Source organism: Gossypium hirsutum, chromosome A07 (assembly GCF_007990345.1).
Source record: "Gossypium hirsutum isolate 1008001.06 chromosome A07, Gossypium_hirsutum_v2.1, whole genome shotgun sequence".
In the NCBI taxonomy this organism is placed as follows: Eukaryota; Viridiplantae; Streptophyta; class Magnoliopsida; order Malvales; family Malvaceae; genus Gossypium; species Gossypium hirsutum.
This window is the reverse complement of record NC_053430.1, coordinates 24,055,416-24,078,460: the sequence shown is the minus strand read 5'-3', so window position 1 is coordinate 24,078,460 and position 23,045 is coordinate 24,055,416. Positions and strand designations below refer to the sequence as shown.

At 35.1% G+C, this 23,045-nt stretch overlaps 1 non-coding gene across 1 annotated transcript; it reads left to right on the top strand.

The window, feature by feature from the left end:
* Positions 1–1,166: 1,166 nt before the first annotated feature.
* Positions 1,167–1,272, top strand: LOC121204165 (small nucleolar RNA R71). The gene has a single exon (XR_005899094.1). It is a non-coding gene; the product is annotated as a small nucleolar RNA R71 (small nucleolar RNA).
* The last annotated feature ends 21,773 nt before the right edge of the window (positions 1,273–23,045 follow it).

Below are 23,045 nucleotides of genomic sequence, written 5' to 3'. Positions count from 1 at the left end.
TTGATACTAGCCCCTAAATCAACCAAAGCACTAATAACATCTAGGCTAGCAATTAAACAGGGAATCATAAAACTCCCTAGATCTTTTAGATTGTTATCCAGCTTATTCTGTAGTATGGCTGAGCAAACCGCATTTAGCTCCACATGCGACGCCTCATCCAACTTCCGCTTATTTGTTAAAAGCTCCTTTAAGAATTTGACTACGTTTGACATCTGCGAAAGAGCTTCAATAAACGGTAAGTTAATATGTAACAATTGTTCGTCTGTGCGGTCTTTTCTTGTCGCGTTGGGGTATGGCACACGAGGTTTGTACTCTTTACGTACCGGTTTCTAGTCATTGTGGTCTACCTCACCTTCACCTTTACTTACCACAGTTTCTTGCCTCGGTTCTGGTTCAGGTGCAACTAACCCTTCCTCGTCTTGAATGGTAATTGCATTGAGTTGCTCCCTTGGGTTATATTCAGTGTTACTCAACAGGCTACCTTATGGTCGTTCAGATATCAATTTAGCGAGCTGACCTATCTGAGTTTCGAGCCCTTGGATCAAATCTTGTTGATTTTTAAGTGCTGCCTCGGTATTCTAAAAATGAGTTTCTGACACCGAGATGAATTTTGTTAGCATCTCCTCAAGGTTTGGCTTTTTCTCTTGCTGGAAAGGATGTTGTTGGAAGCTTGGAGGTGGTGGTGGTCTCTGATTCCCTTGGCCTCCCCATGAGAAATCTGGATGGTTCCTTCAACCTGCATTGTAAGTATTACTATAAGGATTATTTTGAGATCGAGGATTATTACCCATGTAATTTAACTGCTCGTTCTCCATGTTGTGGCCATAGGGTGGATATTCTGAATTGTTTAGTCCACCTCCATTTGCTTCACGTTGCATTACTGGGTGAACCTGTGAAGAACCAAGAAAACCGTTAATTTTTCTATTCAAAAGTTCTACCTGATTAGAGAGCATGGTGACTGAATCGACGTTAAAAACACCGCTCTTTTCGTTGGTTTTGTTCTCATGACTTGGCACTGATAATTATTCAGTGACATCTCTTCTATAAATTCATAAGCATCCTCAGGTGTCTTATTATTGATAGTTCCACCAGCGGTTGCGTCAATCATTTGTCTAGTAAAAGGATTCTAGCCATTGTGAACCGTTTGAACCTGTAGCCAGAGTGGTAACCCATGGTGAGGGCATCTTCACAAAAGGTCTTTGTACCTCTCTCATGCATCATAGAGTGTTTCTAAATCCATCTGCACAAAAGAAGAGATATCATTATGTAATTTAGCCGTTTTAGCCGCGGAAAATATTTTAATAAAAACTTTTTGGTCATTTGTTCCCAAGTAGTGATTGACCCTCGTGGTAACGAGTTCAACCATTATTTAGCCTTATTTTTCAAACGAAAAGGGAAACAACAGAAGGTGAATGGCATCATCATAAATGCCATTGATTGTAAAAGTGTTGCAAAACTCTAAGAGCAAGTAAGCGTTGGGATCCTCGTCCTGCAAACCATCAAACTGAACAAACTGTTGGATCATTTGAATGGTGTTAGGTTTCAGTTCAAAATTATTTGCAACAACAGCAGGCCTAACTATGCTCGATTCAGTTCCTGTTAAAGAAGGTTTAGCATAATCATACATAGTACGTGGAGCAGGATTCTGATTAGCAACAATCGCAGGAGGTAACGGATTTTCTTGGTTTCCAGCCATCTCCTCGGTTGTGGTTGAAATATCATCCTCTTGTTCTTCCTCTGTGTATCTTAAGCTTTGTCTTATTTCTTTTCGATTTCTGCAAACTGTGTGATCAATCTCACTATCAAACAGTAATGGTCCCGACGGGTTTCTTCTAGTCATACACTATAAAAACATGCCAGGAACGAATAAAAGAAAAATTAGAAAAGAAAATAAAAATTTAAATTGCAAATAAAGTAAAATGGCCAAAGTAATAAAAATCAAGTGTTCCTAATATCTTAGTTCCCCGGCAACGGCGCCAAAGACTTGATACGTGATATTCGCAATAGGTTTTAAAGCTTTATAATTAATCATACTTGAAACTAACTATTATCACGATGAAGGCAAGTGTACCTATCGAACAATAGTATAGCTTTAGCAAGACCGGATTGTCGAACCCAAAGGAACCAAGAGTACTACTAATTACTTTCTTTTTATTATTTACCGTAAAAATTAAGGGGTTTGTTTATCTAAACTAATTAAGTAAACTAAGGATGCAGAGAGAGAAAATTGGGGAAAAGCTTTTGAGAAAACTCGATTGATTAAGACAATACCCCAGGAAAAATCCAACTAGACTTCACTTGTTATTTCACTCTAAATCAGACGGTTTATTCATTTGACTTGATCTGTAGATATCCCTAAGTTATATTATTACCTCTCTCGAGACTAATAACATCTAACCCTAGGTTGATTAACTGAAATCTCTTTCTAATTAACACTTAGTGTTGCATGAACTTGATCTATGGACTCCCTTATTAGGTTTCACCCTAATCTGGCAAAATCTTGTCACCCTATCTCTAGGCGTGCAATCAAATCCGCTTAATTACGACAAATTTACTCTTAGACAAGGTCTATTCCTCCCCTGAAAAAGAGCATTAACTTGAATCAATATCCTGGAATATTAAAATAAGAATTAAGAACACATAATTAAGAACAAGTCAAATATTTATCATACAATTCAGATAATAATAACAAGATCTGTCTTAGCTTTTATCCCCCTTAGGTATTTAGGGGGTTAACTTCATAACTAAGAAAGAAAACATCTCAAAAGAATAAAGATAACAAAACATAAAGAAAACCCAAAACCCCGGAATGGAAATTGAAGGGAGATTTTCAATCTTGACGAGGAATCTGGCTTCTGAGATGGACCAATCGGTTTCTTTTGGGTAATTCCTTGCCTCCTACTCCGTGTGTCTTCTAAGTGTCTCCTCAGGTGTTTAAATAGGCTTTAGAATGCCTAAGACCCCTCAAAAGTGGCCTTTTCCGAATAGGACTATACTTGGGCTCGGCAGGGACACGCCCGTGTGCGATTGTTCTAGCCCGTGGTCAAGGCTATTAAATAGGCACGGAAGTGTAGTCTATCCGTGTAAGTCGTGCTTCAATTCTGCCAAATGGACACGGCCGTGTGGCTTACCCATGTGAGGAAGTCCAGGCCGTGTTGATTTCCCATGTGGGTTCATTTTCTCCGTTTTTAGCCCATTTCTCGCTCTTTTTACACTCCTATGCTCACCTAAGTATAAAACATGAAATTAAATAATTAGGAGTATCGAATTCACCAAATCTAAGGAGAAACCATTCATGAATGTGCTAAGCATGAGATAAAAATATGTATAAATTATGATTTATCAAAAATCTGGTCCATGCACAACCACTAACTCTTTAAATGGTATAATTACTATCGTAGTCCATTAGTTTAAAATTTCATAGCCTTTTGACCCATTTAACTAATAGAACTCAACTTTTTCACCTTGTACGATTTAGTCCTTTTTACCTAATTAACCATTTAAACTTCAAAAAATTTTAACGAAATTTTAAAACGATCCTAATAACATCTCACAGATAATAAATAAATATTAAAATAATAACTCACTCGTCAGAATTGTGTTCCCGAAACTATTACTTCTGACACAACTAAAAATGAGTTGTTACACATACAACCCAAACCCATCAGTTGCACCATTGTTCAGCCCTCCAACATTCCCCATCCTATAATTGTTGGAAAAAATCTTATTTGAAAACGATTTTCTTTCACAGCAAAAAATAAAAATTTTGAAAACCGACCCTATTAGTGATAATTATAGCAATAAACCCTAGACCACAATCGTACTTGTGTTTTCAGACAAAAGGATCTTTTTTGTAACACCCCTAACCCGTATCTGTCATCGGAATAGGGTTAAGAGACATTACCGATCAATACAGATCATTCACGTATATTTAGGCATTTCAATATCAAAATACATTCATCCCAATCATATTGTTCCTTCTAAGGTCCTACGCGACCTTAAAATATGCTCAGAAGATGTTCGGGACTAAACTGATACCATTCACAAACTTTGAGAAACTTATAAAATTTTCTTTAATCTCAGGGTCACACACCTATGTGAATAGGCCGTGTGCCTCATGAGGCTACCAGACACTGCCATGTCAAAAGCCGTCTGAAAAGAAGGTATACATACTAACTTACTCCATACGGCCGAAGACACGCCCGTGTGCCAGGCCGTGTGAAACTTAAGGGGGTTACTGACTTGGGTCACACGACCGACCACATGCCCATGCACTAGCCCATGTACCACACACGGCCAATAGACACGCCCATGTCCTTAGGCCGTGCTAAACCTGTAGGGTATACTAACTTTAATTTGAAGGGTACCCCAGGGGACACACGGCCGTGTAACATGACCGTGTGTCCCACACGGCTGAGACATACACCCGTGTCTCTGCCCGTGTGGACAAAAATAGGCCATTTGAAAAGCCAGTTTGCCACCCTTTTTCTCTTGTACACCTAGCCATCAAAATGGAAACATTTCATCACATAAATGGGCAGCCAAAACATACCAAATCACATATAACTCATATCATTTCATAATCAACCATTTCACTAATTAAATTCTCAAACACAATTATGTCAAAATCATCCAACTTACATAATTTCTAAATGCATTTTATTATCATCATATTAACACCTATTCTAAGCCACAAGAATTATCATTTCAATATCACACAATCAAGACGTAACATACCATTATTCCAACCTTAACACTCCCATTTACAACTAATTAAAATAACAACAATATAAATATGCCAAACAAGGTAACCTAAAAGGCATTATATACATCACATAACAACTTATCAAATACATAAATTAAGCCAACTTTATTGGCCAAATTTTAACCAACATTAAAGAGCCAAATCTCATGACTAGAATCAAGTTTCAAAACACATCATAATGACACTAGTCTATACATGTCATATACCATATATACAAAGCTTCCAAAAATACCAACGAGATGATTGATAGTGTGGTGATGTTTCCCGACGATCACTGAGTCCGAGCTAGCTTCAGTAATCTGTAAAACATATAAAGAACACACAAAGTAAACTTTAAAAGCTTAGTAAGCCATATGCAAATAAATCTATACCATAAGTAACATTATTCTCATCAACTAATAAATTATAACTAAACACAATTAAATACACAAACCATTCTCAAAGTACATTTATTTCAATTCATATGTAAATCCATCAAATACTTACTCTTTTCAATTCTCGTATGAGTTTAGTAAATACCTGAATCACTTACTCAATCTCATATTCAATCGTGACTTGAATTTGCCCGTTGAACCGTTCAGAATCATTAAGGATACTCAGAAATCATATAAGCTCATACAATGCCATATCCCAGATATGGTCTTACATGCTATCACATTCGATGCCACTGTCCTAGACAGGGTCTTACACGAAATCAATTAACGATGCCAATGCCCCAGACATGGTCTTACATTTAATCACATCTCGATAACTTGTAACAGTTTGATTTAGACCCTAATCGGAATGGTGGTTTCGGGACCACGAATTCGAGTTAGAAAGATATTTAAATATTATTTTTCATGTTTATTATATGTGAATTTTCATGTGTGAAAATTTCGTATGAAAATTTGATTGTTTTTGTATTTAATTTGATAAAAAGAACTTAATAGCGTGAGTTGAATACTTGATAGTTTAATTCGTAAAGTTCAAATTGATAGTGGATTTTTAATATGGAGTACTTATGTTGCAAATAATCCTTTATATTAGTGATGGCTAAATGTACCTTTAATGTATATGTTTATGTTATTATTTTTAAAAGGTTAAATAAGTAAAATAAGTTAAATGTTAACATATAATATATTAAAACATAAAATAAAAATTATATTCATTATATTCCATCATCGAAACTTGATAAAAGAAAAAGAATTAGGAGCTTTGTGATTTTCGGCCAATTTCAAGCTTGATTCAAGGTTAGTTTGGTTTCAGTTTTTGATAATTTTTACGTTTTTGAGATCGTTGCTTCGAGTACTACCCGACCCATGCTTGAATTTTTTATTTCGGTGAATATTTTGAGTTATGCCATTGATGAATATTTGTGTTTTGTGATGTTTGATGATGAAACATCAAAAATATGTTTTAGATTAACATGTTTTGTATTGGAATTTTTGATGATTTTTAGTTAATAGGACTAAATTGCAAAAATAATAAATTAAAGGACTAAAATGCAAAATAATTGGAATTTATGGATTAGTATGGACATAAGAAAGATTCGACCTAGCTATGATGTGATGAGATTTTGAGTATTTTGTGTTTTATACAATTAGAACTAATTTGTAAAAAGTATGAAATATCAGGGGTAAAATGGTAATTTGCCCATTTATGTGTTGTTGGATTAAATTGAATGAAATTTCGTTTAAATGAGGTTAATTTGAAATTATATAGATCAAGAACAATGGAAATCGGACTTGGATAGGGGAAGAACAAAAATAATCGAATAGCCGATTTGTAACGTCCGTCGATATCCGAGGTAAGTCTTTAAGTAATTAAACATGGTTTATTTTGAACATAGAATGTTTTACCGTGATGATTTGAATTTTATAATCTGTTAGTGTAATAGTTTAATGTGATGTATCATTGAATTATTGTGATTGAGTTTCATTTGACTGATTTAAAACCTCTGAAAGTGGCATGTGTTACATAGAATATTGTATAATTCGATATATGAAATGTTGTGGAATGATTCTATATTTGTGATATTTAGAATTTAAGCCTACAAGCCTTGTGCTGGTGACTTTAATATGGCTTTGTGCATAGCAGGCTTAGTGCCGGTGAATAAATATCAGACCTTGGGTCTAGCAGGCCTTGTGCCGGTGGGTGATTCAGGCTTACGCCTAGCAGGTTTTATACCGGTGATTTGTTTTCAAGTCTATAATTATAATAATTCAAGTTATTTTAGATATTGAGCAAATGAAATTGAGCTAAATTTTGTATTGTATATGTTCAGCCAAAAAGGTAAGTACATGTGAGCTTATATTGAACTTCAATATTCGGTTAAATGTGAAGTTAACTTGAATGTGCATTTTCGGCCATATATGACGTACTATTGAATTTTGAACTATAGCTCACATGTGATGTTATGATGAACCTTGTATATTCGGCTTTATATTTAAGTGTCTATATGATGATATAATTGATCTTGAGTAATTAGCTATATAGGAAATATTTATATGGTGTTATATAATTGATTGTGAACATTCTGCCAAGTATTTTATTAAGATAAATTATAGCATTATGGATTTAATTTGGTTAGTTTGAATGTTTTGATTATACAATGAGTTGTTTAATTTGCTCAAGGCTTACTAAGCTAAGTTAGCTTACTCTGTGTGTTCTTGTTATTCTATTTTATAGATTTTGGTTGAAAGTTTTGAGCTCGGGGATCGTTATCAAAGTCATCCACACTATCGTCAACTTTCGGTACTTTTAAAAAGTCTATTTTCAAATTTTTGGCATGTATAGGCTAATATGTATTTTGTTGAACTTTGAATATGTATAAATTGAGCCATGCGAATATGGCTTAACATTAAAGCTTGGTTTTGGTTATGTTTTGTAATGGTTTATTTTGTTTTGATTTTAATGTTATGTGAAATGAATGAAAAGTATATGCGACTTGTGATATATGTTTTGGAAATAGAAATGGTTTATTGAACTTAGTTGTGATTGATAATTCGATTATGGTACATGTTCAATTAATTATAAACATAAGTTCATATGATAAGCTCGTTTAGAGTATATTTTGATGTACATGATATAGGGTATGTTTTGTTGTTATGAAAAGAACTTAGTTCGGTTTGCATGTAAAGTGTATGTGTATTTAAAGTGATTAGTTGTTTAATATAGATTGTAAGTAAGATAAAGATATTAATCAAATGAATAGTGATTTGTGTAATAATGCATTATGGGAATTATATGAATTTTAGCAAGATGTTAATTATATGTATATATTTTTTTTACATGTACATGTTTGAGTATTCAAATGTGCTTGCCATAATGGTTTGGTTTATAATGAAAGTACATGCGTGTATATATATATATTTTCTAATGAAAAATGTGATTCTTTGCATGGTATGGATTCGGTTAAAGCTGAAGTATGATTCGTAAATGTAATATGATTATTAATGTATGTTTAATAATTAATTAGCAATGTACTTTATATATATAAATATAATTTGTTTGAATATGTGAACGTTCGGAATTATGTTTTTGTTTAGAAGTGTTACATAACCTAATGTCATGACATTTGCATCCTATACTATTCCTTATGTTTGTACGGGACTTTCGGATATCGTACTCTGTCGATTTTTGCTCGTAATACTTGTTCAACATTCATAGCAATGCAATCATAATAAAACATATATAATTCAATGTAAAAATGTTTATTTGCATATGAACTTACCTCGTAGTCGGAATAGACGAATCGGATCGATTACTCGATAACTTTCGATTTCCCTCGATCTAATTTCGATTTCTTTCTTTTAGGATCTATATAAATTCAAAATTAACTCTTTTATTCCTCAATTAATTCAATTTCATCCAAAGCACACAATTTGGGACATTTTACACATTAACCCTTATAATTTCACATTTCTTACAATTTAGTCCTTTTTACACAAAATCACAAATTACACAATTTCTTTCTAATTTCATGCTAGCCGAATTTCATATAGCTTCATATCAGCCTAAACTTTCATTTATTTCACACATTTAACCACACATTTTACACTTTTCACAAATTAGTCCCGTTTATGAAATTTCACTAAAAATCCCTTTACAAAACATGATAATTTATCAACAACTACTCATTTTCCACCATCAAACATTCAAGAACACATAAATTCATCAATAGAAACTTTCAAAGTCATCAACACTTTCAAAAATTGAGGCACGGGCTAGCTAGAACACAAAGCAACGATCACAAAAAACGTAGAAATTATTAAAAACCGAGCAAAATACATACCTTAATCAAAGAACAAGCTAGCCAAATGAAAACCTAATCTTTTGGCTTTCTCTTTTCTAATTTTCGGTTAAGGATGAACAAAAATGATGAAAATTTTGTTTTGTTTTTATTATTTAAGCTTTAATAACCATTTTACCCTTAATTAAACCATTTAAAAACAACTTCATGGATGCCCATTTATGAAAATTTCCATTCTCAATGGTCTAATAACATAATAAGGACCTCACATTTAATAAGACATAGCAATTAATCACTTTTACAAGTATAATGCAACTTTTGCATTTTATGCGGTTAGGTCCTTTATCTCAAATTGAGCTATTAAACGATAAAGTTAGCTCAAAAAATTTTCACACATATATATTCACATGCTGTAGACACCAAAAATAATATTAAAATAAATTTTACGACCTCAAATTTGTGGTTCCGAAACTATTATTCTGATTTAGCTAAAACCGAGTTGTTACAACTCTCCCTCTTTAGGGATTTTCGACCCCGAAAATCTTACCAGTTAGTAGGTTCGGATATTGTTCTTTCATAGCATCCTCGGGTTCCCACGTAGCTTCTTCAACCCCATGTCGATGCCATAATACTTTCACTAATGTTATTCTTTTATTTCTTAACTCTTCAATCTCAGGACTTAGAATTCGAATCAGTTCTTCTTCATATGTCATATCAGATTGAATCTCAATCTCAGACGGGGAAATCACATGCAAGGGAACACATCGATATCGTCGAAACATCGATACATGAAATACATTATAAATCTTTTCTAATTTCAGTGGCAAGAACAATCTATAAGCAACCGGCTCGATACGCTCAATAATTTCATACGGCCCGATGAATCTTGGACTCAGTTTGCCTTTTCTGCCAAATTTAAGTATTTTCTTCCATGGAGAAACTTTTAAACACACTTTATCCCCGATTTGAAACTCAATATCTTTCCGTTTCAAGTCCGTGTACAATTTTTGACGATCTAACGCCGCTTTTAGATTATCACAAATCACTTTCACTTTCTGTTCAGTCTCTTTAATCTAATCAATCCCGTGAATCTTATTCTCGCTGAGCTCAAAACAATACAATGTGTTCAGCATTTGCGACCGTACAATGCTTCGTAAGGTGCCATTTTCATACTCGATTGAAAACTATTATTATACACAAATTCAATCAATGGTAGGTATCGTTCCCACGTACCTTCAAACTCAAGAATGCAACATCTCAACATTTCCTTAAGTATCTGAATAATCCGCTCGGATTGACCATATGTTTGCGGATGAAAAGCTGTACTAAAGTGTAGCTTTGTACCCAATACATTTTGTAATTTCTTCCAGAAACACATTGTGAATCTCAGATCTCTATCCGAAACAATAGAAATAGGTACTTTGTGTAGTCTCACAATCTCGGAGATATACAACGCAGCAAGCTTGTCAAGCGAATAATCTGTACGTACAAGAATGAAATGAGCGGATTTTTTCAATCGATCAACAACAACCCAGATTGCATCTTTCCTCCTTGGAGATAGGGGCAAACCCGAAGCAAAATCCATAGTCACTCTATCCCATTTCCACTCAGGAATCATAATCGGCTGCAATAAACCAGCCGGTACCGATTCTCAGCTTTAACTTGCTGGCAAATCAAACATTTAGAAACGAATTCTAAAATGTCACGTTTCATATCATGCCACCAATAGAGTTGTTTCAAGTCGTTATACATTTTTGTACTTCCTGGATGAATAGATAAATGACTAATATGTGCTCCATTTACAATCATTTAAATTAATTCTGAATTTCTCGGAACACAAATTCGGCCTCTGAATTTTAAACAATCATCAGAATCAACTTGAAATTCTGAATCAAGGTTCAAATCACATTAACCTCCTTTTGCTAACATTTCATTATCAACCTTCTGAGCCTCACAAATCTACTGTAAAAACAACGGTCTTGCATTCAACTCAGCTATAATCGAGCCGTCTTCATATAGAGCCAACTGAGTATTCATTGCACGTAGAGTAAATAAAGATTTCTAGCTTAATGTATCAGTAGCAACATTAGCCTTTCCCGAATGATAATCGATAACTAACTCGAAGTCTTTAGCAATTCTAGCCATCTCTGCTGTCAAAAATTTAAAGCTTTTTGAGTCATCAGATATTTCAAACTCTTGTGATCAGAATAAACATGACATTTCTCACCAAACAAATAATGATGCCAGATCTTCAATGTAAAAACAATGGCTGCTAACTTTAAATCATGCGTCAGGTAATTCTTTTCATGTAGTTTTAATTGTCTCGAGGCATAAGCTATAACTTTGCCTTCCTGCATCAAAACACAGCCCAGACCATTCAACGATGCATCACTATAGATTACAAATCTTTACCCGATTCTGGTTGTACTAACACTGGAGCTTCAGTCAAAAGTGCTTTCAGCTGATCAAAACTTTTCTGACATTTCTCGGACCATTCAAACTTTACATCTTTTTGAAGCAATCTCGTCAACGGGGTCACAATCATCGAAAAACCTTTTACAAACCATTGATAATAGCCAGCTAGTCCCAGAAAACTGCAGATTTCGGATACATTTCTCGGAGTCTTCCAATCCATAATTGCAGAAATCTTGCTCGAAGCGACTCGAATACCCAGTGCTGACACAATATGCCCCAGAAAACCAACCTCATGCAACAAGAATTCACATTTAATAAACCAACCTCACAAATCGATCTAGGTACAGTCTGAAAATTCGGTTCATTAAGTCAATAAATACTTAAGGAGCATTCGTTAATCCAAAAGGCATAACTAAAAATTCATAGTGTCTATACCTCGTTCGAAAAGCTGTCTTTGGCACATCAGAATCTCTAACTCGCAACTAATAAAAACCCGATCTCAAATCTATCTTTCAAAACACTGTAGCCCTTTTGAATTGATCAAACAAATCATTTATTCTGGGCAGAGGGTATTTATTCTTGATTGTCACATTATTCAACTGTCGGTAGTCTATACACATTCTCATAGTGCCATATATCTTTTTCACAAACAATACAGAAACACCCTAGGGCGAGAAACTCGGTCTAGCAAAACCTCTATCCGTCAAATCTTGCAATTGAGCTTTTAATTCTTTTAACTCTGTCGGAGCCATTCTGTAAGGAGCTATCAATATCGGAGTCGTTCCCGGCATTAATTCAATACCAAATTCAACTTCTCAAATTGGTGGTAAACCCGGTAACTCTTCAAGAAACACATCTGAATACTCGCACACAATTGGCAGTGATTCAATCTTCTTTTCAATCACTTTCGTATTTAGCGCATAAGCAAAATAAGCTCCACAACCCCTTTTCACATATTTCTGAGCTAACATCGATGAAATCACCACTGGTAAACCATTCAAATCATCTGACTCAATTCGAATAATCTCATTATTCTGACATCTCAAATCTGTCGTCTTTCATTTGTAATTCACAATAGCATCATGTAACATTAACCAATCCATACCTAGGATTATATCAAATTCGTCAAATGGCAACAACATCAAATCAACCGAAAAGCAATTATCCCAAATCATCAATGGACAGTTCTTACACACTTTATCAAACAATATGTCATTACAAATTTAGTAGACTCCACGGACAAAGTCTTACTGGATACTAAATTTTTACATACATATGAATGAGTTGATCCTAGATCTATCAATACAATAACACTAGTATCACAGAGAGTGAAAGTTCCGGTAATGACATTTGGAGACGAAGCTTCTTCGGGAGCATGTATAGCATAAGCTCTAGCAAGTGCTCAAGCTTCAGATTTCACAGCTGTATCATTAGTCATTCTCTGACTGCCACTCACATTACCCATGTTTCTGGGTGTTCTACCTCTAGCTGCAGTGTTACTTGGCCTCGTATTCTGTACTATATCTTGCTCAACCAACTCAGGACATTCACAAATAAAATGATCTAATAATCCACATTTAAAACAAGCTCAATCATTCAATCTATAATTGTCGGGATGTCATTTACAACAATGCTTGCATTCAGGTTGATTTGGTCTGACATTTCCAACACTAGCTATTGAAGTAGCTTTTGAACTCATAGTGGCCTCTCTCGGTCTCATCTAGAATAACACGTAGTAGCCTTTGAACAGCTAAAATTATCTCGAAACTTCTTTGATGCCATCTGAAATGACTTACTCGATGATCTTTTTCGTACCTCTCGAGCTTTCGAGTCGGCTTTTCTTTTCTCTTTCCCAAGTTCCTCAGCTTTACACGCACGTTCGACAATCACAACAAATTCTTTTATTTCTAGAATCCCAACTAAAAAGTAGATATATTTGTTCAAACCATCTTCAAATATATTGCACATAATTGCTTCGGTTGAGTAACAAGCAAATATATTTGTTCAAACCATCTTCAAATCTCTTGCACATAATTGCTTCGGTCGAGACATATTCTCGTGCATATTGATTTAATCTCACAAATTCTCGTTCGTAATCCATAACAGACTTACAGCCATGTTTCAACTCTAGAAACGTTTTGCGTTTCTGATTTATGAATCTCTGACTGATGTACTTCTTTTTAAACTCGGCCGGAAAGAACTCCCAAGTGATCGTTCTTTCGAAACCACAGATATTAACGTTTTCCACCAATGATACGCAGTATCTCTCAGAAGTCAAACAGCACATTTAAGACATTCATCGGGAGTACACGATATTTCATCAAACACTCGTATTGTATTCTAGAGCCAAAACTCAGCTCTCTCAGCATCATCATTAGTAGTAGCACGAAACTCTTCAGCTCGATATTTTCTAATTTTATCAACCGGAGGCTTACTCAATTGAATCGGATTCACAGCTTGTGGGATGACAGGGACTTGTAGAGGATTAGATGGGGGTGAGGTTGTGGAGCAGCCGGATTAGTTCTAATATATTGAGTGAATCACTCATTCATCATCTGGAAGAAGGCTTGGTTAGCCTCTCCCTCATGGCTACTAGATACAAGTCTAGAATCAAATTGCACTGCCCCTTGAGTAGGAGCGGGTCCATTACTTTCAACATCGTCAGTTGCAGCTCGACCGGAATCCATTTGTTATATAAAAACATATTTTAACTGTCAGGAGTCATCACCCTATCACAGTTTGTATATATGGCATGTATAGCTAGACTCTCATATGCTATGTTAATCCTAGAATCGACTAAACCTGGCTCTAATACCAATTAAATGTAACACCCCTAACCTGTATCTGTCGCCGGAATAGGGTTAAGAGGCATTACTGATCAATACACATCATTCACGTACATTTATGCATTTCAATATCAAAATACATTCATCTCAATCATATTGTCCCTTCTAGGGTATTATGAGACCTTAAAATATGCTTAGAAGAGGTTCGAGACTAAACTGATAACATTCACAAGCTTTGAGAAACTCATAAAATTTTCTTTAATTTCAGGGACAGATGCCCATGTAAACAGGCCGTGTTCCTCACGCGGATACCAGACACGCCCGTGTCACAGGCCGTGTGAAAACAAGGCATACATACTGACTTGCACCACACGGCTAAAGACACACCCGTGTGCCAGGCTATGGGAAATTTAAGGGGGTTACTGACTTAGGTCACACGATCGACCACACACCCATGTGCTAACCCGTGTGCCACACACAGCCAATTGATACGCCCGTGTGTCTAGGCCGTGCCAAACCTGTAGGGTATACTGACTTTAATTCGTATGCTACTCAGGGGATACACGGCCGTGTATCATGATCGTGTGTCACACACGACTGAGACACACGCCCGTGTCTCTGCCCGTGTAGACAAAAATAGGCCATTTGACAAGCCAATCTGCCATCCTTTTTCTCATGTACACCTAGCCATCAAAATGGTAACATTTTATCACATAAATGGGCAGCAAAAACATACCAAATCACATATAACTCATGCCATTTCATAATCAACCATTCACTACTTAAATTCTCAAACACAATTATGCCAAAATCATCCAACTTACATAATTTCTAAATGCTTTTCATTATCATCATATTAACACCTATTCCAAGCCACAAGAATTATCATTTCAATATCACACAATCAAGACATCACATACTATTATTCCAAACTTAACACTCCCATTTACAACTGATTAAAATAAAAACCATATAAACATACCAAAACAGCCAACCAATAAGGTATTATATACATCACATAATAACTTATCAAACACATAAATTAAGCCAACTTAAGTGGCCAAATTTATACCAACATTAAAGAGCCAAATCTCATGACTAGAATCAAGTTTCAAAACACACCACAATGACACTAGTCTATACATGCCATATACCATATATACAAAGCTTACAAAAATACCAACGAGATGATTGATAGTGTGATGGTGTTTCCCGACGATCCCTGAGTCTGAGCTAGCTTCAATAATCTATAAAACATAGAAGGAACACACAAAGTAAGCTCTAAAAGCTTAGTAAGCCATATGCAAGTAAATCTATACCACAATTAACATCATTCTCATCAACTAAGTAAATTATAGCTAAACACATTTAAATACACAAACCTTTCTCAATGTACATCTATTCCAATTCATATGTAAATTCATCAAATACTTACTCTTTTCAATTCTCGTATGAGTTTAGTACGTACCTGAATCACTTACTCAATCTCATATTCAATCGTAACTTTAATTTGCCCGTTGAACCATTTGAAATCATTAAGGATACTGGAAAATCATATAAACTCGTATAATGCCATATCCCAGATATAGTCTTATATGCTATCACATATCGATGCCACTGTCCCAGACAGGGTCTTACATGAAATAAATTAACGATGCCAATGTCCTAGACCTGGTCTTACATGTAATCTCAATACAATGCCAATTTTCCAGATGAGGTCTTATATTTAATCACATTTCGATAACCTAATGTCATGGCATTTGTATCCCATACTATTCCTAAGGTTCGTACGGAATTTTCGGATATCGTACTCTGTCGATTCTTGCTCGTATTACCTATTCAACATTCATAGAAATTCAATCATAATAAAACATATATAATTCAATGTAAAAAAGTTTATTTGCATATGAACTTACCTCATAGTCTGAATAGACGAATTGGATTGATTACTCGATAACTTTCAATTTCCCTCGATCTAATTCTGATTTCTTTATTTTAGGATCTATATAAATTCAAAATTAACTCTTTGATTCCTCAATTCATTAAATTTCATCCAAAGCACACAATTTGGGGTATTTTACACATTAACCCCTATAATTTCACATTTCTTACAATTTGGTCCTTATTACACAAAATCACAAATTACACAATTTGTTTCTAATTTCATGCGAGCAGAATTTCATACAGCTTCATATCAGCCCAACTTTTCATTTATTTCACACATTTAACCACACATTTTACACTTTTCACAAATTAGTCCCTTTTATGAAATTTCACTAAAAATCACTTTACAAAACATGATAATCTATCAATAACTACTCATTTTCCATCATCAAACATTCAAGAACACATAAATTCTTCAATGGAAACTTTCAAAATCATCAACATTTTCAAAAATTGAGGCATGGGCTAGCTAGAACACAAAGCAACGATCACAAAGACGTAGAAATAATAAAAAATCGAGCAACATACATACCCTAATCAAAGAAGCTAGCCGAATGAAAAACTAATCTTTTGGCTTTCTACTTTCTAATTTTCGATTAAGAATGAATAAAAATGATGAACATTTTGTTTTATTCTTATTATTTAAACTTTAATAACCGTTTTACGATTTTACCCTTATGCCCATTTATGAAAATTTCCATTATCAATGGTCTAATAACATAATAAGGACCTCACATTTAATAAGCCATAGCAATTAATCACTTTTTCAAGTATAATGCAACTTTTTCATTTTATGCGGTTAGGTCCTTTATCTCAAATTGAGCTATTAAACGATAAAATTAGCTCACGAAATTTTCACACATATATATTCACATGCTGTAGACACCAAAAATAATATTACAATAAATTTTATGACCATGAATTTGAGGTTCTAAAACTACTATTCTGATTTAGCTAAAATCGAGCTGTTACAACTCTCCCTCCTTAGGGATTTTCGTCCCCGAAAATCTTACCAGTTAGTAGGTTCGGATATTGTTCTTTCATAGAATCCTCGGGTTCCCACGTACCATCTTCAACCCCATGTCGATGCCATAATACTTTCACTAATGTTATTCTTTTATTTCTTAACTCTTTAATCTCACGAGCTAGAATTCGAATCAGTTCTTCTTCATATGTCATATTGAATTGAATCTCAATCTCAGACGGGGAAATCATATGCGAGGGATCAGATCGATATTATCGAAGCATCGATACATGAAATACATTATGAATATTTTCTAATTTCGATGGCAACAATAATTTATAAGCAACCGGCCCGATACGCTCAATAATTTAATACAACCCGATGAATCTCGGAATCAGTTTGCCTTTTCTGTCAAATCTAAGTATTTTCTTCCATGGAGAAACTTTTAAAAATAATTTATCCCCGATTTAATATCTTTCTATTTCAAGTCCGTGTACGATTTTTGATGATCTGATGCCGCTTTTAGATTATCACAATCACTTTCACTTTCTGTTCAGTCTCTTTAATCAAATAACCCCCGTGAATCTTATTCTCGCTGAGCTCAGTCCAATACAAAATGTTCAGCATTTGCGATCGTAAAATGCTTCGTAAGGTGCCATTTTTATACTTGATTGAAAACTATTATTATACGCAAATTAAATCAATGGTAGGTATCGTTCTGACGTACCTTCAAACTCAATAATGCAACATCTCAACATATCCTTGAGTATCTAAATAATCCGCTCGAATTGACCATATGTTTACGAATGAAAAGCTGTACTAAAGTGTAGCTTTGTACCTAGTGCATTTTGTAATTTCTTCCAGAAACATGATGTGAATCTCGGATCTCTATCCGAAACAATAGAAATAGGTACTTTGTGTAATCTCACAATCTCGGAGATATACAACGCAGCAAGCTTGTCAAGCGAATAATCTGTATGCACAGGAATGAAATGAGTCGATTTTGTCAATCAATCAAAAACAACCCAGATTGCATCTTTCTTCCTTGGAGATAGGGGCAAACCCGAAACAAAATCGATAGTCACTCTATCCCATTTCCACTCGGGAATCATAATCGGCTACAATAAACCAGCCGGTACCTAATGCTCAGCTTTAACTTGCTGGCAAATCAAACATTTAGAAACAAATTCTAAAATGTCACGTTTCATACCATGCCACCAATAGAGTTGTTTCAAGTCGTTATACATTTTTGTACTTCCCGGATGAATAGATAAATAACTACTATGTGCTTCATTTAAAATCATCTGAATTATTTCTGAATTTCTTGGAACAAAAATTCGGCCTCTGAATTTTAAACAATCATCAGAATCAAGTTGAAATTTTGAATCAAGGTTCGAATCAAATTGACCTCGTTTTGCTAACATTTCATTATCTCTGAGCCTCACAAATCAACTGTAAAAACAACGATATTGCTTTTAACTCAGCTACAATCAAGCCGTCGTCATATAGAGCCAACTGAGTATTCATTGCACGTAGAGCAAATAAATATTTTCAGCTTAATGTATCAGCAACAACATTAGCCTTTCTTGGATGATAATCGATAACTAACTCGAAGTCTTTTAGCAATTCTAGCAAATTAAAATCTTTTTGAGTCATCAGATATTTCAAACTCTTGTGATCTGAATAAACATGACATTTCTCACAAAAAAAAATGACGCTAGATCTTCAATGCAAAAACAATGGCTGCTAACTCTAAATCATGCATCGGGTAATTCCTTTCATGCGATTTTAATTGTCTCGAGGCATAAGCTATAACTTTTCCTTCCTGCATCAAAACACAACCCAGACCATTCAACGATGCATCACAATAGATTACAAATTCTTTACCCGATTCTGGTTGTACCAACACTAGAGCTTCAGTCAAAAGTGCTTTCAACTGCTCAAAACTTTTGACATTTCTCGGACCATTCAAACTTTACATCTTTCTGAAGCAATCTCGTCAATGGAGTCACAATCATCGAAAAACCTTTTACAAACAGTCGGTAATAGCCAGCTAGTCCTAGAAAACTGCAGAATTTGGATACATTTCTCGGAGCCTTCCAATCCATAATCACAGAAAACTTGCTCGGAACGACTCGAATACCCGATGCTGACACAATATGCCCTAAAAAACCAACCTCACGCAACCAGAATTCACCTTTATTGAAATTTGAATATAACTTTTTATTACGAAGAGTTTATAATACAATTTTCAAATGTTCGACATGCTCAGTTTTGTCTCTCGAATATATTAAAATATCATTTATGAACACAACAACAAATCGATCTAGGTACAGTCTAAAAATTCAGTTCATTAAGTCAATAAAGACTGCAGAAGCATTCGTTAATACAAAAGGCATAACTAAAAATTCATAGTGTCCATACCTCGCTCGGAAAGCTGTCTTTGGCACATCAGAATCTCTAACTCAGAACTCATAATAACCCGATCTCAAATCTATCTTTGAAAACACTGTAGCCCCTTTTCGATTGATCAAACAAATCATCTATTCTGGGCAGAGGGTATTTATTCTTGATCATCACTTTATTCAACTGTTGGTAGTCTATACACATTCCCATAGTGCCATATTTCTTTTTCAAAAATAATACAGGAGCACCCCAGGACGAGAAACTCGGTCCAGTAAAACCTCTATCTGTCAACTCTTGCAACTAAGCTTTTAGTTCTTTTAACTTTGTCGGAGCCATTCTATAAGGAGCTATCGATATTGAAGTCATTCCCGGCACTAATTCAATACCAAATTCAACTTCTCGAATCAATGGTAAACCCGATAACTCTTCAGGAAACACATTTGGATACTCGCACACAACTAGCACTGATTCAATCTTCCTTTGATTCACTTTCGTATCTAGCACATAAGCAAAATAAGCTTCACAACCCTTTCTCACAAATTTCTGAGCTAACATAGATGAATTCACCAATGGTAAACATTCAAATCATTTGACTCAATTCGAATAATCTCATTATTCTGACATCTCAAATTTATCGTCTTTCATTTGTAATTCACAATAGCATCATGTAATGTTAACCAATCCTTACCCAGGATTATATCAAATTCGTCAAATGGAAACAACATCAAATCAACTGGAAAGCAACTATCCTGAATTATCAACAGACAATTCTTGCACACTTTATCAACCAATATGCACTTACCTTAAGGGTTTGATACTCTAATTACAAATTCAGTAGACTCCACAAAAAAAGTCTTACTAGAGCCTAAATTTTTACATACATATGAATGAGTTGATCCTGGATCTATGAATGCAATAACACTAGCATCATAGAGAGTGAAAGTTCCGGTAATAACATCAGGAGACGAAGCTTCTTCACGAGCGTGTATAGCATAAGCTTGAGCAGGTGCTTGAGCTTCAGATCTCATAGCTGTGCCTTTAGTCATTCTCTGGCTGCCACTCACATTACCCGTGTTTTTGGGTGTTCTACCTCTAGCTGCAGTGTTACTCAGCCTCGTATTCTGTACTATATCTTACTCAACCAACTTAGGACATTCACAAATAAAATGATCTAATGATCCACATTTGAAACAAGCCTGATCATTCAATCTACAATTGTCAAGATGTCGTTTCCACAATACTTTTGAATACTAGCTATTGAAGTAGCTTTTGAACTCATAGGTGGCCCCTCTCGGTCTCCTCTAGAATAACCCGCAGTAGCCTTTGAACAGCTAAAATCATCTCAAAACTTCTTTGATGCCATTTGAAATGACTTACTTGATGATCTTTTTCATACCTCTCGAGCTTCTGAGTCAGCTTTTGTTTTCTCTTTCCCGAGTTCCTCAATTTTACACGCTCATTCAACAAGCACAACAATTTCTTTTATTTCCAGAACCCCAACTAACAAACGGATATCTTCGTTCAAACCATCTTCAAATCTCTTACACATAATTGCTTCAGTCGAGACACATTCTTGTGCATATTAACTTAATCTCACAAATTCTTGTTCGTAATCCGTAACAGACTTACAACCCTATTTCAACTCAAGAAACTCTTCGCGTTTCTGATCTATAAATCTCTGACTGATGTACTTCTTTTTAAACTCGGCCTGAAAGAACTCCCTAGTGATCATTCTTTCGGAACCAAAGATATTAACGTTTTCCACCAATGATACGTAGTATCTCTCAGAAGTGAAACAGCATATTTAAGACATTCATCAGGAGTACACGACATTTCATCAAACACTTATATCGTATTATCGAGCCAAAACTCAGCTCTCTCAGCATCATCATCAGTAATAGTACGAAACTCTCCAGCCCCATATATTCTAATTTTATCAACCGGAGGCTTAATCAATTGAATCAAATTCACAGTTTGTGGCATGACAGGGACTTGTGGAAGATTAGACGAGGGTGGAGGTTTTGGAGCAGCTAGATTAGGTCTAATATATTGAGTGAACCACTCATTCATCATCTGGAAGAAGGCTTTCTTAGCCTCTCCCTCATAGCTACTAGATACAAGTTTAGAATCAGATTGCACTGCCCCTTGAGCAAGAGCGAGTGCATTCCTTTCAACATCATCAGCTACGGCTCGATCGGGATCCATTTGCTATATAAAAATACATTTTAACTATCAGGAATCATCACACTAACGTAGTTTACATATGTCATGTGTAGCTAGACTCTCACACGCTATGTTTATCCTAGAATCGACTAAACCTGGCTCTGATACCAATTAAATATAACACCCCTAACCCGTATTCATCTCCGAAATAGGGTTAAGAGGCATTACCGGTCAATACACATTATTCAAGTACATTTATGCATTTTAATATCAAAATACATTCATCTCAATCATATTGTCCCTTCTAAGGTCCTAAAAGACCTTAAAATATGCTTAGAAGAGGTTCGGGGCTAAACCGATAACATTCACAAACTTTGAGAAACTTATAAAATTTTCTTTAATTTCAAGGTCACACACCCGTGTAAACAGGCTGTGTGCCTCACGCGGCTACCAGACACACCCGTGTCACAGGCCGTGTAAAATTTAAGAGGGTTACTGACTTGGGCCACACGGTCGATCACATGCCCATGTGCCAGCCCGTCTGCCACACACGGCCAATAGACACGCCCGTGTGTCTAGGCCGTGCCAAACCTGTAGGGTATACTGACTTTAATTCAAAGGCTATCCAGGGAATACACGGCCGTGTAACATGACCGTGTGTCACACACTACTGAGACATACACTTGTGTTTCTGCCCGTGTAGACAAAAATAGGCCATTTGAAAAGCCAAATTGCCACCCTTTTTCTCATGTACACCTAGCCATCAAGATGGTAACATTTCATCATATAAATGGGTAGCCAAAACATACCAAATCACATATAACTCATGTCATTCCATAATCAACCATTTCACTACTTAAATTCTCAAACACAATTATGCCAAAATCATCCAACTTACATAATTTCTAAATGCATTTCATTATCATCATATTAACACCTATTTCAAGCCACAAGAATTATCATTTCAATATCACACAATCAAGACATCACGTACCATTATTCCAACCTTAACACTCCCATTTACAACTAATTAAAATAACAACCATATAAACATACCAAACAAGCCAACCTATAAGACATTATATACATCACATAATAACTTATCAAACACATAAATTAAACCAACTTAAATGGCCAAATTCATACCAACATTTAAAAGCCAAATCTCATGGCTAGAATCAAGTTTCAAAATACACCACAATGAAACTAGTCTATACATGCCATATACCATATATACAAAGCTTCCAAAAATACCAACGAGATGATCGATAGTGTGATGATGTTTTCCGATGATCCCTGAGTCCGAGCTAGCTTCAATAATCTATAAAACATAAAAAAAAACACACAAAGTAAACTTTAAAAGTTTTGTAA